Here is a 15,679-nt window from a genome sequence, read left to right on the forward strand (position 1 = left end):
GCTGGAATCATCTATCTTTTCCATATATACTATAGTTGTACATGAGGCTTTGGTGCAGTGTAATGGTGTTATTAGCGTGAGTTTTTTTACTTGGGTATGAGAAAGATGTGAGTCATCCAGCTTCTCCAAAAGAGAGCAGATAAAATGTTTTTGCTACACTTATGTGTACTCTGTGTATGTGACATGTATCCCAGAAATAAAAGCTGATCTGAGGTATGTTAGACTGCCCTTAAGTATTATGTTGTACAGTTTTTCTCAGTGATGTCTACCCATCAGTTTTTGTAGATGAATTCTGTAGCCCATTAAAATCAAATTCAAAACTTAATTATTTCAGCAGCTCCAAATTTTATCCTGTAAGTTCTCAAGCATTGCAAAGAGGAGAGATATAAACACATCTGAAATCTGAAATAGATTTTCTACACAAAAAGAATAATTTGCATATAAATAAATATTGTCTTCTTCTTCCATAGCCTTTTACACATGAATTTGAAGAATCCTGTGAGTCTGCATAAATATATTCATGAAAGTTTGACTGCAGGTTATATAAAGATTCCTCCATTTTGACATAAATCAAATTAATCCTCTTTGAATCTTCACTGAAATGATGATGCTAGGCTAAATAAATCTCTTTGAATTCTCATTAACTGTTAGTACAGCTGATTCTTTGACTGGTTCATTAGCATGCTTGGTGGCGTATGCTCAAAAAGAAAAAAAAAAAAAAAAAAGAACCCTACAATTTAATGCAAAATAGAACAAAGCTGTAGATTCTGCCTTTGTCTTGTACACACTGCAAGGTACATGGAGCAACAATCTAACTTAAGCAGTGCATGAAGTTCTTCTGAATTGCTATTCAAAGTGTTTCCTAACTTTGACAAAGTATAAATTAATTAGTCAGCTGTATGTAGATTTTCAACAGTCAAACACAGTTAAGACTACAGAGTAAGAAAAGCTTTAAAATATCCACTGTATAACATTAACAAATAGATATCAGCAAATAAATTCACTACTTTGTAATGGTAAAACTTGCTAATTAAGCTTTAATGATTCTTAGAAAGAAAAAAAAAAAAAAGAAAAAAAAATCAGGCTTTTATTCCATGAACATCTCAGTGAGATAATTTTACATTACATCTTCCAAGAACTGGAGATTCTTATCCAATTCCCTGTCAGTCGTACAGATAGGCTAAAGCTATTATCTATTAAAGAAAATACATGGTCTGGATAAAACACTACTATGTTTAATAGCCAGTTATCCACTGAGAAATTATAAAACTTGGATGAAATGTTACTGAGTTTAATAGAAATCAGAAGGAATAAATGCGTAAGATTTCAAAGGAAACTGACCAATCAACAGCCATTTTCCTTGCTATGCGTCAACATCAGAGCTGCACAAAACTTTTTTCATTCAGTTTCCATGATCTAATAGTGCTCCACAGAACAAGTTCAGTTCCTTGTCTTGTGGCAAGTGTGGGGAGGATTTCTGAGTGGTCCCTGTTTACATAAAGGCCATGCACAGCTTAGCTTAGTACTCATGGTTGAATGTGATGGGGTGCACCACATTAGGTACAGCAACAAGCAACACACTGCCTGACTGGTGTTTCACAACAGGGTACTGTATTATTTAATCCACCATTAATATGTTCCATGCTAAGCATAATGCCTGCTGTCATGTTTCTTGAACTTCACAAACTAATCAAAGTAGCTGCTTCTTCTTACATAACTATTACAATGCGATCTTAGAGGCTACTTCAAGATGTCTCTTACAACTTCTTATTAGTTACGTAACATTCCAGAAAATCACTCCAAATACATGTCTAGAGTTAAGGGAAGATTTACCAGCTTTATGACTCCCAGTCCAAATGGAGAAAAACTTCTTGTAGTATGTGCATCTTCACTGAAAAGCTGAATCATTAAATTCCACATGGCAGATAAACTTATTTTATTCCTCTTTGTATCTTGGAAAACTGTTGCTGCTTATGTTATTTTCCTTTTGTGATAACCAGAAGACTCCTTGTACTCCCTGTTCACAGAATGACGTTGCAAGTTATCTACTTTGATAGGGATGGTGTCCAGCTCCACTTCCTTCTGGGTATCCATGTTCCTGTCCAGCTCTCTCTGTCCACTCAGAGCAGTGCTCTTACTTCAAACGCTTTTCATGTTAGTTACACTGCAAGGTTCAAAGAAAAGCCCAGAATAACTGTATAAAAGCTGTATTTCACAAACTGTTCTGATCCCTATAGAATCTGAAAGTTATCTATAGAGGAATTCACTTTCTTCTTCTCTTTTCTTTTTTATCCTTACATCGGGGAAATGTGAGGAACAGCGGCCACACCTAAGGGAAGCGCGAGCAGTGTATCAAGCTGTGTGGAAACAGAAAGGAAGCAGTAGATCATCTCAGTGAGAGCAGTATGTCTTGGCATCTTTCCCTGACACCACCCCCGCTATCCCAGCCTCCTCTGCCCCTCCCACACTCACACATCTAAAAAGCAGATGGAAAATATTCTGCCAGAAGACATTGAAACACAGTGTTAGAAAGTTACTCTCTTAAGGCTGGAGAAAGTGATAGAGAACTCTGGCAGGCAAATTAAGTTATTCATAGTCAGTGGCATTTTGGAAGGAAAAGCAGGAAGGAAATAAAAGTCTGAAAGTTATAGGGATTGTACAAGAACCATCTGGGACACTGGAAGCACATGCACTTCAGCTTGCTACGCTTCAGAGAGAGACCCATGTGGCTAACACTGGGTTAAGGAAGCGTTACAGGTCTTCCCAGTTTCTTGTCAGAACTGAGCATACTCTAATGCTGCTATGACATTATGGATATAACAGAGCCAATACTGCAAAATCTGGTTTCCATAAACAGATTTTAGTTTCCCCAGTGGCAATGATGCTCAGATCCTGAAGGTCCTTATTTTGTCCAATTTCATGTTTCCTTGTAAATCTCTGAAAGACTATGAGACACAACCTCACAAGAACTAAGCTACCCCACAATCAAAATGAAATCTGTCTTTTCTTTATGTGACTCATTAAGAAAACTGCATTGCATATTATAAAATCATAGGACCACATAATATCCTTATTTGGAAGGGACCCACAAGGATCATCAAGTCCAGCTCCTGGCTCCACACAGGACCACTCAAAATCAAGCCATACGTCTGAGACTGTTGTTCAAATGCTCCTTGAACTCCGGCAGGCTTGGTGTTGTGACCACTTCCCTGGGCAGCCTGTTCCCGTGCCCAACACACTTTTGGTGAAGAACCTTTTCCTAACACTCAGCCTGACCCTCCCCTGTCACAGCTCCAAGCTGTTCCCTTGGGTCCTGTTGCTTGGATCCAGAGCAAAGAGATCAGTGCTGGCCCCTCCGCTCCCTCTCATGAGGAGGCTGTAAATCATGATGAGGTTGCCCCTCAGTATCCTCTTCAAGTTGAACAAACGAAATATCCCCAGCCACTCTCTAATAATATTTAGAAATGAATCCAGTTCCATCTCCTAAGTCTTGCACATGAAAAGAATGGAGAGGTAAAAAGAACCGTGTGTGAGAAAGAACAGGCACAGCAATTAATGTTCTTGTGAACATATTGAGATACCATGATGATGGGCACAGGAGGTCAGCCTGGAAAGTATATTTTCCTTTCTGTTATATCTTCTAAGTTTTAGACATAAGATGTGGGCAAATATCTATTGCCTTTTCCAGTAATATATCTATTCCACCATGTATTCTACGTGAGTATATATATGTGTGGAGTACATAGATCTCTATGCACAGACAGATACTAGAAAACAGAAATCTGGTGAAAGCATTTCTTCTTTTCCTTCTATCACCAATATTTTGAGTTTGACTCCATTAAAAGTGATATTATTAACTTCCAGAATTACATTAGGCTAACACTGTATTTAGAATATACATAACATCAACTCTATATCAAATTCTTCAGAAGCATTTTTTCCTCTTTTCTCAAAACCAGTACATTCTTCTATGGGTTCTTCACTTTCTTGTCCAACCCATGGAAATAAAGTAGCTGACATATGTTGCAGAAATATTCCAAGCATTATAATTTTCCCATCATCATAATCTCATATTGCAGGAAACTATTTTTTGTTGGAATTTGCAGATAAAACAGCACCTGCCACAGTAATCTAATGACCTGAAGGAATTGTTACACAATGAATCATTTTGGGTTTTATTGTAGAAATCAGTGAAGTACATCAGTATCCTGTGGCACATTAGTCTAATCAGCATGCAAATTGTTTAGGACAGAGAGCATGATTTTGGTTATAAATCACTTAGTAAATGTAGGATAAAAATAGAAAAAAAATAATGAAAACAACTATAACCAACATGAAGAACCAGAAAAGAAAGGAGTCAGTAGGGAAAAGATAAATGTATGTCAGTAGGAATGTGAGGCATGTGTGCCTGTGTGTAGATAAACAGTGACCAGATTGCTTGTTTCAACTTTTTTAGTTTTTGCTTGAGGCACACCAATTTTTTCTCAAGACTGATTGTAATGAAGGTATTCGACACGCATGTATGTGCTACATGGGGTAGCATAGGAAAGCCATCCAAATAATCATTCAAATATAGTGTTACATTAAAATAAAATATTAAATAGCTTTTTTTGTTTTCTGCAGCTACTTTGTAAAAATATTTGCCAAAAGATATGAGCAGACTCTTTAAAAACAAAACTGCATAAAAATATCTCATTTAGATATAAATTTCCTTTTCTTAATTCTAAAGGATATTTTTTGAGGGAAAAAATACATTTAACACACAAAAATTACTAAGTACCATAAAGATTTCAAGTAAGAACAGTTTTGTGATGTGAATGCAATTGGAAAGTAATATGGACTAAGCACCCTAATAATCTTTTTGGATGAGTATTTAAGAAATAAAAAATTAGATTTTTCTTAATTTATTACCAAGATTTGAAATGCTTGCATGTCCATTCTATTAAAACAGTTTTAGCACTTATAAACTGACGTGAACATGAGTCAACAGTGTTCCTGGCAGCCAAAAAGTCCAACCATACCCTGGGTGCATCAAGCACAATATTGCTAGCTGGTCATGGGAAGGGATTTTCCTGCTCTCCTCTGTACTGTGTGCAGTTTGGGACGCTGCAGTATAAGGACATAAAGCTATTAGAGAGTGTCCAAAGGAAGGCTATGACGAAGTGAAGGGTCTAGAGGGCAAGACATATGAGAAGCAGCTGAGAATACTTGGTTTGTTCAGCTTAGACAAAGGGAGACTGAGGGGAGACCTCATTGCAGCTTTCAGCTTGGTTTGATTTTTGGGTGGTTCTGTGTGGAGCCAGGAGTTAGACTCAATGATCCTTGTGGGTCCCTTTCAACTCAGTATATTCTAGGATTCTATGACTATATCCACAAGGCATGGGAGCAACCTCACTGGGCAGAGCAGCCTCATGTCCTGCATATAGTGTAGCTCCATCAGTGTAGCATTATGGGCAAGCCTCTGCTGGCTTTTTCTGCCAAAACAAGAATTCTGGAGCAGCCCTGGAAATCCTCACTTTGTTGTGAACACATATGCTAGAGTGAATCTCTAGCATACAGAAGAGTGACCATGTCAGGTCAGTCTGAAGGCCAGACTGTGCCTCAAGGGAAACATTTTACCGAGTTTAAATCAGAGGGATTGATTCCTCTTCAGTCAAAATGTGCCCTTTGAGGAAAGAGCTGGCAGATGAAACGGAACTGAGACCACAGCAGGGCCTGATACTAGATGCACAATCATGTTGTTACTGCTTCTTTTGTTAAAGTTATGGGTATCCTGCACAATCTTTTCTTTTGGTGTTTGGATGATGCTGTTGTTATTGTGGCTTAGTGCCGGCGGCAAGGTTTGGGCTTCTCCTGTCTGGGCACACAGGGTGAAATCATGGCCTTGGTGAAGCTGGTAGGGATTTCTGTCATCAAAATGTGTTGGACTCAGCAGCTACCTGTTAAGAGACTATAAATCATGTGTAGCTAAGGCTAACACTGGCAAGCAGAAAGTAATCATCAGGAGACAATGCTGAAGGCAAGGATCTTGAATCCCAGAACACCGTTGCAAAAATGGATCTAAAAACACTTCTGTCATGTGTAGTGCCAAGATTCACAGGGGCACAACATTCAAATACCATCTCTTTACTTCTCCAGGTTATTGCATATAAATTTATAATTTGATGTAGTTATGTAGTTGAATTTCTTAGATAGATAGATAGATAGATAGATAGACAGACAGACAGATCTTTAAATATTTCCTCTTGCAGATCATGAAAAAAATATTATGAGTTCTCATCTTGGATTTGGTTAGGCACTAATGCTTAAATTTAGCAGTGCTTAACGCCCTCTATGGATAAAATTCAGAATCACAAAATAATCCAGGCTGGAAGGGACCTCAGAAGGTCTCTAGTGCAACCCCTTGCTTAGAGCAGCGTCACCTCTGGGTCACACCAAGCTGTTCAGGGCTTCATTCAGGTTGTTGTTGAAACCTCACATGAATGCAGAGCTGCTCTGGGTCCTTGTTCCACTACTTGACTGTCCTCCTCGGGAAACAGCTCCTCCTTAGTATCACACCTGAAGCTCTCCCATTTGGGTTACTCCCCTTGTACTTCTGCTATGCGTCACTGTAAAGAGTTTGGCTCTTTGGTGGCCTCCTTGTAGGCACCAGAGGGATGGTGTCTTGCCACTCTTGGTGCACTCTTCTCCAGGCTAACCAAACCCCATTCCCTCAGCTTTTCTTCTGCTGTTTGTTGTTGGTGTTCTTTGTTATTAGTGTTGTTATTTTGTTTTGTTTTGTTTGTTTTTGAGTGAACTAACATTTTTGAGACTTCTACTCTCTTGTAAATGGGGCTGAAAATAACCAAAGTGCTCAGAAGTCATTAAAGGGAACTGATGAACAAAGAAATGATGAACACAGACAGACCTTTTCATCTAATTTGGAGGTGAAAAGAGGGAATAAAATGGATCTTCTCTGGCTAACATTGAAAAGCTGTTCAAAATGGATGAATCACATCAGATCTGAAGCTTCTAAAAATTCTGGGCAGTGCTTAAGCGGCACTGTGCAGAGAGAAATAAAGCAAAACAGCATGTCAAAATGCAGCTATAGGAATTTAATCTGCTCAACCCTGAAGCACTCATTTTGATAAAAGTCTAACTAAAAGAGTTTTCATGGAAGCTAACTTTAGCCCAGTGAGGCTAATCACCTCTGCAGCCAGTGGAAAGAAACAGAATCCTGTGATGCTCCTGCATGCTCTACTGCCTCTGCCCTGGCTATAGAGACAGTCTGGAGACATGAGCCTGAGTGGGCTAAGTCAGCCTTTATGAATGCCCTACAAAAACCTGACTACACAGTCATGATATTAGGTAAGCAACATCCTCTAACGGCAGTTCTTCCTGGCAGTCCAGTGGGCTGAAAATCATCCACAGCAGAAGTTAGCTTCAGCAAGCTAATTCCTTTCACAAGTTGAAGATGAGTTAGGATGCCTGCAACTGCCCCACTTTTTCCCATCTCAAACATATGTGAGGTGGAGTGCGGGTAGAAGAAGCTGTATTGCAGGTATCTCCTCCCACATGCAGCTATTTGGAGGAGACTGTGGAGAGAGAACAGGCACCATTTTGAGATGGTTAAGGGAGCCAAGGGAGCTAAAAGCAGATTGCCCAAACCTGCTGTACTGAAAGCCAGGCAACAGTATAGGCAAATGAAGTAGTGTCCGTGTAGCACCTGAGAAATCCCTGGTACCTTTTCAGATCTACTGTTTTTTCACGGTATTCTACTTCATATACAGGCTTTGACAGCACAGGCAAAGTAACATGATGTCAAATAAAACCTAAATGGACTTGCAGCAGCACCAGCAGCAGGTCTTTCATCATTGTCAGTGTACAAAACCTACTTAATGAGTTCAGACATGCCTTGGCTTTGCTACAGCAATATTGACTGAGCCTCTCTTTTAATTAAATAAATGCAATACACAGAGAGAATTAGCTTCATGTAAACCCTTGAACAAACATGAAAAAATCCTCCTACCTTAACCCCTGTAATCACACTGATAAGCTCACAGTTCCTTTCTTATAAAACAAACAGTGCATATTCATTCTTTATTTAATGGCAAAAAAAAATTACATGCCACCTTTACCTTAATGCTAATAATACAGTTGGCACACTTTACTCACAGGCTTTGACATTTAGTTCCATTTTCCTAGCTGGTTTTGGAACACCTGTGGATATTCATAACTAGGTAGGCAGGTGCATAAGTAGAGAGTTATTAACAGTAGAAGAGGTGAGGCAGAGGATTTCCATTATTTACAGTGGAAAGGAACATTAACCATCACAAATGTAGATACACCATTCACACATGTACATCTGAGAATGAATGGACCACAGTAGATTTGATTCAGACACCTTTCTGTTCTTTAAGTGTTTCCTTTCAAATGGGTCACTTACTACTGGTTATATACCTAAAACACTCATTTGCTATTTACCTATTTTCTTATCTTGAAGCTTGAAGCACATTTGGATTTTTGCATGGCAGCATTAGTGCAGCATCCATCAGTTGAATCAGTCCATAGCCGTGTAGGTCTTTGCTGGTTCACTTATGTACTCTGCTCTTCCTGAGTTGCTTAGTTGTGTGACGTCAACTCCCTGGAGGCTAGCAATGTCATTATCATTACCAGACAAAGACAGTTAGGTAATTTTGTCTGATGGGAGTGCAGATATTGACCTGAACTAATGTATTCTTATTTCCCAGAGAGATGCTGATTGTAGCAATATGACATAGTAGGGTTTGCTAATATTCATCTAAAGGCTGTGTTCTTTTTTAGCAGAGAAAAGCTTTTACATTCACATTTGATTTCATCACTTGACATGTCTTTACTCTACTTGCTAGACTTGAGACTCTTTGGCTTTTTAAAGACAAGTACAAGGTCTTAGTCTGTGTGTGCGCCTGTGAAATATTTTTGGCAACCTCTAATTTGCACATTTTCTGACCCTGCAGAGAAAATTACCAAGACTATTCAATAGGCTTTCTTTCTTCAGGACATTCAATGAAGAAATTCCTTCAGGGAAAGGAGACTTGTAACAGTGATCACATCTGATGTACCTTGTGACCACAAGCTATATGTATCTTGCTGTGTTTTTTCATTGCTGACTGCTAGCAATGCTTTTGGAGTGAAAATTCATTGCCTTAAAGAGATTATAATTTGCACATTTTATTGCAATATCCTTGAAAAGCAGATATACGCTGTACATATAGTAAGTGTTACATAAAGAGATTGTGGAAACATACCAGTTTCATAGCCCTTCTGGAACATTCTCTAATTATTATAACAAATATATATATATGCCAGAAGTAAAACTCCAACTTATGAATACATGGCAAACTTGTTTTCAGTAGAAAACTGGTTAATAAATACTGTAGTGTAACTGTTTAATGATACAGTCTGGGATTTTATGTAATATCCTCAAATCTAAACTTTGGTACATAAATACAAATCACTACATGCAAACTGCAATAAATCTGATTTATGTTGAAGTCAGAATCATATAACACTCCCTCCAGATGTTAAGAAAGCAAAGCTAGCCAGCCCTGAAAAGGCAATCAGGCTTCACTGAGACGTGTAGCTTAGACAGTGCTATCATACTCTACTAGCTGTGGTGGAAAAATAACTATGGAGACTGCTCAGCTGAGAAATCCAGACGAGCAGCCATTGCCATCAGTGGAAAACACAAGTTTCCAAACACCGATAAACTTGTTATGATTCCATGACAGCCTTCCATAGCAAAACCTTTTAGTTGTAATATCATGCTCTCTATTTGCAGTGGGAAACCCTAAAAAAGAGGAGTTTCTTTTAAGAAAGCTCAAACCATTTTATTCCTATTTCAGCTAATACCAAGCTGTATAAGCATATAGAGGATGTAGTCTGAAAGTAAGCAATACAGGCAGAAGACAATTAAAAATAAAGTATCTGTAGGTAACATATTGCCTCAAGTCACCAAGCTCTCTTTTGTTGAAATATTGTTTCATGAAAGGTACATGTAAAGTACATTTTCAAAGGAAAGGATAATGGTTTTGTTTTCCTTTGTCTAGAAAATTGCAGAAGTAAAGCTGTAAATCAGTGGATGACCTAATACTTACAGGATACTCAACCTCAAATGTCTTTTCACCCTAGGCAAAAAAAATCATGAAGCCATGTCCACTTGTGGCTTCATCTGAATGTTTTTTTCTGCCCAAAAGCAACAAGAAAACACATTTGCAAACCCTGTCTTAAAGAAAAAGCAGATGGACAACCACTACCTTACTAAATAAAGCCAATTTGCCATTGCTGTTGTACTTGTACTTCAGAGACCGAATCTCATTTTTTCACACAAGGTTTCTTAATAAAAAGGTATAATTTCTTCTTCATTGTTCTTCTCAAGGGATTTGAAGATTTTATTTATTTATTTATTTATTTATTTATTTATTTATTTGTCAAGCTGCTTTCTTCAACTTAACAAAAAAAATGCAGCAAATGTAGCAAAGGAGACTTTTTAAACTGTTAAAGTAATGCCTGATGCAATAGGCACATACAAGTTATAATAGGTTCACATCTCCAAATTAATGTGTTCAAATCAAGTGGACTGGTATGTTCAGTAATCAAACCTATGATCAGAATATTACTTCATTTTTAGACAACTTTTTTTTTTTTTACAGGATTTACAGTCATGATATTTCATGTAATCTGCATACTGTACAAATCCATCTTCTTGAACAATTGTCTTAGAATACTTCTGTGAAGTTTAGTACAGCATTTCATGTTACTATATTTCACAGCCTTTCCCCTTACATTTTCCCAGCTATAACAACTGTACTTATTGTAACCAACAATGATGACTATGTAGCCATCATGACAACAGCACTGAATCTTCAGTCTATTTATCAGTCTCATGAAGGTTTAACTTGACATTTGGAACTAGGAAAGGTTTTACCAAGTGCCTTTTTTTTTCCCCTTTGTAGTTAATACAGAAACCATAATTAATGATTATGTAGCTGAGCCTCTGTAGCATCTTACAATTGATCCTCTGTTACACTGGCAAAATAAGAGGATAATGTCGCCAGCATTTACAGGCTTGGCAGTAAAATACTTGGCACTTCATCCCACTTGGGCTTCATTTGACAGAATTTGCTAAAATGGCCTTGTTTAGGGCATAAGCTGGTAGAGTGATTTGGTTCAATTAAAATAAATTCACACTTTTTTCCTTGTTTTTTAATATAGTTAAATATAATTATATTGCTTCTTTTCTGTTGCTCCCATGTTTTAGGAAATTCCGCAGGCTAATATGTTTATATACCTAAAGAAACATGCAGCAATGTAATATATGATGTAGCTAGGATCCCCATCCTAGTAACCAGTAGGAGTAAATTGTCATTGAGCAAAAAATAAACTCTTTTCTTGCTATGAAACTGGTACACATGTCAGGTTTTTTTTGAAATAGAATAATAAAAGAAGATGTCAGTATTTCACTGTTTCTCTAGGGGTAGTTTTTCAATAATTTTCAACCTAAGATTAATAAATATATGTATGTATATACTGACACAATAAAACCTGCTAGTTGACTATTTAGGCAGAATTGCAGTCTCCCTAAATATACTGTGACTCAAGTTAAACCACCATAAATCATGTAATAAAAAGTGTAGCTACTGTTAACTTGCACTTTTGAAATCTATGCATGCTAATGCAGATGTCGCTTTGCTTCCCTGAAGATGGAAATCATCACCAAAATCTGTAGTCTGGGAGTTGCAAAACTTATGAGTGTTCTGTTGGAGTGGCAGAGCCTTTCTTGAGGAGTTGGTTCATCTTACCTATATCCATTATGTCTCAGCACCCTTCAGATCTGTGGATCCCAGCTGAAAACAACAGTTTGAGGTGCACAAACTTAGCTGAATGTAGCTGTATGATATAAGGATTTACAGAAACATTTTTGCAGGGCTGGCTCTATGATATGAGGAAACAGGGATATAGCTACAGGATCTTTTTACAGCCTGTAGGTTACTGTCCAGGTGCTGGCTGGATGTGAACCAGCTGTTTTCCAAAAGCAATGTCTGTGCTTTCTGCTGGAATCAAGGAGGCCAACTCCTTTTGGGAAGTTTTGGTACTCTGTGGACACTGCTACTTGCTGTATGTGCTTTTTGCTGGAATCAAGGAGACCAACTCTTTTGTGGGAAGTTTTGGTGCTCTGTGGACACTGCTACCTGCTGTGTGGGCTTTACTTTAGGGCTGGCTGTAAGTTTGATCCATGGGGATGACCAGGACTCTTGTGGCATGTGCTGTGCTCTGTATGCCACGTTAAAAGGGGAGAGCAAGGCTGTTGTGCTGCAGAAGACGGTAGAAAGGCAAAGAGTGTGCAGCTAGTGGCAAATTGACCTGGGACATTGGATGTAACCTGTGAACTGGCTGGGAAAAATGGTCCTTGGTTTGCAGTTCTTGGAGAAGCTGAGTGGTCCAAGTGCAGGGAAAGCAGAGGCTTTGCTGTTCAGGACAACTCACATGGAGGTTGTGCCTCAGCAAGGGAAATGTTGTGACCCTATTTAGATGTGGACATGCGCTTTTCTTCCTACCAGAGCAAGTACTAATAGGTATTTTATGGGCTGTGTGTCTCACAGTGTGAGGAGCAAAGCTGTGGCTGTGTTAGCAAGCAGACTGCAGCACTCCTAAGTGCCTCAAGACTTTTATGTGCACTTTCTGGAAGGGTATGAACAATCCCTCCACAACGGTCAGTCAGTGCCAATGAAGCCTTGGGGCACTTAATTTCCTCTTATTTATAAACAAAACATTTTTGACACATACCATTTATCCATCTCTGCTGCTTCTGGTTCCCTACTCATGTTTTCAACATGAAATCTGAGCTAATACTTTGTGTATTAGCTCAGATCTACTCACTGACCACCTCTGCACAGCTTCCAGCTGCTTCTGCTGCATTCCTTTCTCCATCTGTGCCCTTTACAGATGAACAAACATCAACATGGCAGCTACAAATGAAAAAGCAGGAGCAGAGGAAGCAACACCAGAAGAATGACAATGGAAATATTTTATAAGGGTGGAAGGAATACAGTGAGCAAGTCTGGGGAATCATGAAAGAAAGTGGGGGCCTCTGATACAGAATTGGGAAAACCCTAACCAAACGAAGGTAGATTTACATTAGTTATTAGGAAGAAATTCTTTACTGTAAGAGTAGTGAGGCACTGGGACAGGTTGCCCAGAGAAGCTGTGGATGTCTCCTTCCTGGATGTGTTCAAGGCCAGGCTGGATGGGGCTTTGAGCAGCCTGATCTAGTGGAATGTGTCCTTGTCCATGGCAGGGGGGCAGTGGATCTAAGTGATCTTCAAGGTTGCTTTCAACAATTCCATGATTCTAATTTCCTAACTTATACTATCAACTATGTGGGGAAAAGGGACTTGGAATGGCTTGTTTCATTTCATTATATATGTTTAAGGACAGTTGTCAATTCTTAGTTCATTTTTAATTATTGGTTTGCTGCAAAAAGCTGATATAGAAGATTGGTGGATTTTGCCAAGGCTGTGAGAACCAGCTGAACAGAAGGAGTTTAGCAAATTTTGAATGTGAACCATTGAATTTGGAAATTCAGCTCTGTCTTAAAATATTGCTAAAGAATCACAGAGGAATCCAAAGGCAAGGGGTCAGGTAACCTCACTGTTTGGAATAAGCATTTCTATTTGATGTTGAAATGGCAGCTATTTCTGCTAGACTTTAGCATTCAGGCTGGATTGTTTTTCCTTTAGGGTATAAAATTATGTACTGGGAAAGTCAATACCCACTCTGAGTAAATCAACCACAATATTTAGAACTGTGTAACACTTTGACCAGCTGTAATTTAGACACATGAAATTTTCAGTTAGTGAATCTGATTTCTGTATTATTGTGTTGGTTTTGGTACATTATGATATTGTCAACTGAAGTTATAAATGAGTTATAAAAGAGTTTCTGCTTCCTAGGAAACTCATATTTTCAATATTGGATCATAACCTACAAGAAAGAATGCAAACAATTTCAAATTGTCTTTAAAGAATCATTTATTCTTTTTCCTTGGTTTATGATTAATCATAATATTTTGTCTCACAACAGATTTTTTTTCTGCAATTTTTACAGCATAATCTGGTCTGAGTATAATGTAGACACTATTTTGAGCAGGAAAATGGGTTAAGTTCCCTCCAACTTCATCTTTTGTATGATTCTATACTTTTTTTTACATTCAATAGCTATTTTGTACTGAAAAAAAAAATGAAATATCACAGATCTGGAAAGAGAATATTTTGAAGGTATAAAATGTTTTTCCTACAAATGTTTTTCCTCCCTTCCCCCCAGGTTTTAGTGAAATCAGCAAATTCATCTAACCATTTTTGCTTTCATTAAAATTGTATTTACCAATAGGAAGATAACTCCATGAACAAACACATATACTTTTAACCATAGCGTTTCTAATTTATCCCAGCATAAGTAATCTGAGAAGCTAGAACCATTGCCTCTGATGGCTCAGGAATTGCAATTCTTCATAAAATTTATGCTATCTTTTCATATTCGTACCTCTTAGCAATTTTTCCTGCCCTTAACACATCTGGCAGGTAAGGCAGCTGCATGTGTGCGCAGCAACTAACACTCATGAATAAATCCTCATTTCAGGACTTCTGCATCTACTGACTTCACTAGAAGCAAAATCAGATGCTTCTGTTAGCATTTCATACAAAATGTCAGCTTCATATCATGTATGCATAGTTTGACCTAAATGTAACTCCCATGGGATTTACCTCACTAGAATAGGGATTAACTAAGAGCTAGCAATACAATAAATCACAGTGTGAAAAATAGTATCAAAAACTATGAACCAGATTTATAAATATATGTATATATATATTTTTAAGCTCCTTGCTAAAAAACAGGAACCAACACAAACAAGGATGGAGAAACTCCAAAAATTAGAAGCTTATGCTAATCTAAAAATCAGTTGAGTGTGTCATATAAATGATTTTGTAAATATCTCATTCTGGTTTTCTTGCCACATTTGTGCAAAATAGAGATTTAGTATTTATAAAAACTATTTTCTTAACACTGAGATTAATTTGGTTCCTGTTTGGGTGAAAGTTCAGCTCAGTGTTTATCTTACTCAAAATGCCTCATGCGTATCCTGATAAACAAATTAAAATGATTGTGCATGAAACAAATCTCTGCTGCAAGGAAAAAATTATAAAAAAGAGAGAGATTGCCCAGCATTTGCAGAATCTCTAAACTTATAATTTATCTGAATGACACAGAGAGTGAGCTGAAGATTAGCAAATTCGTGACAGATTCAAAAGAAAGCTGAATGTGTTTCAGAGTATGGTTGATGTGTACATTGCTGATGAGGATACCTCAGGTCAAATTGATCTACAACACATACTTGTTCCCTGACAAATCTTAAATGGAAGACTGGGAAAGAAATTATCTCTCTGAAGAGGTTCAACTAAAGTGTCCAATGAATTAAATAATAAATAAATAAATAAATAAATAAAAATAAAAAAGGAAAGGAAAAACTAATATTGAAGATTAAGTGATAAACCCACATTGCCTTTCAATTTCTAGTGCATATAAGCTTGCAATCGGTTTAATGGAAGGATATTCTGGCAGGCATGGAATTATGCCAGAATGGCGTCTGTGACATTATGTGAAA

At 37.8% G+C, this 15,679-nt stretch overlaps 1 protein-coding gene across 2 annotated transcripts in view; it reads right to left on the reverse strand.

The window, feature by feature from the left end:
• Nucleotides 1–15,679, reverse strand: part of LOC310892313 (uncharacterized protein) — a 153,270-nt gene that overhangs the window by 24,542 nt on the left and 113,049 nt on the right. The window contains exon 1 of one of the 2 annotated variants that reach the window (XR_014578034.1): nt 1,834–2,460. The exons of the other annotated variant lie outside the window; for it this stretch is intronic. The gene's annotated coding sequence lies outside the window, so the exon portion shown is untranslated. Of the gene's footprint in view, nt 1–1,833; nt 2,461–15,679 lie in introns of those variants that run through there. 2 annotated transcript variants of the gene reach the window in all.

The sequence above is a fragment of the Anser anser genome, assembly GCF_964211835.1.
Source record: "Anser anser genome assembly, chromosome: 1".
NCBI lineage: Eukaryota > Metazoa > Chordata > Aves > Anseriformes > Anatidae > Anser > Anser anser.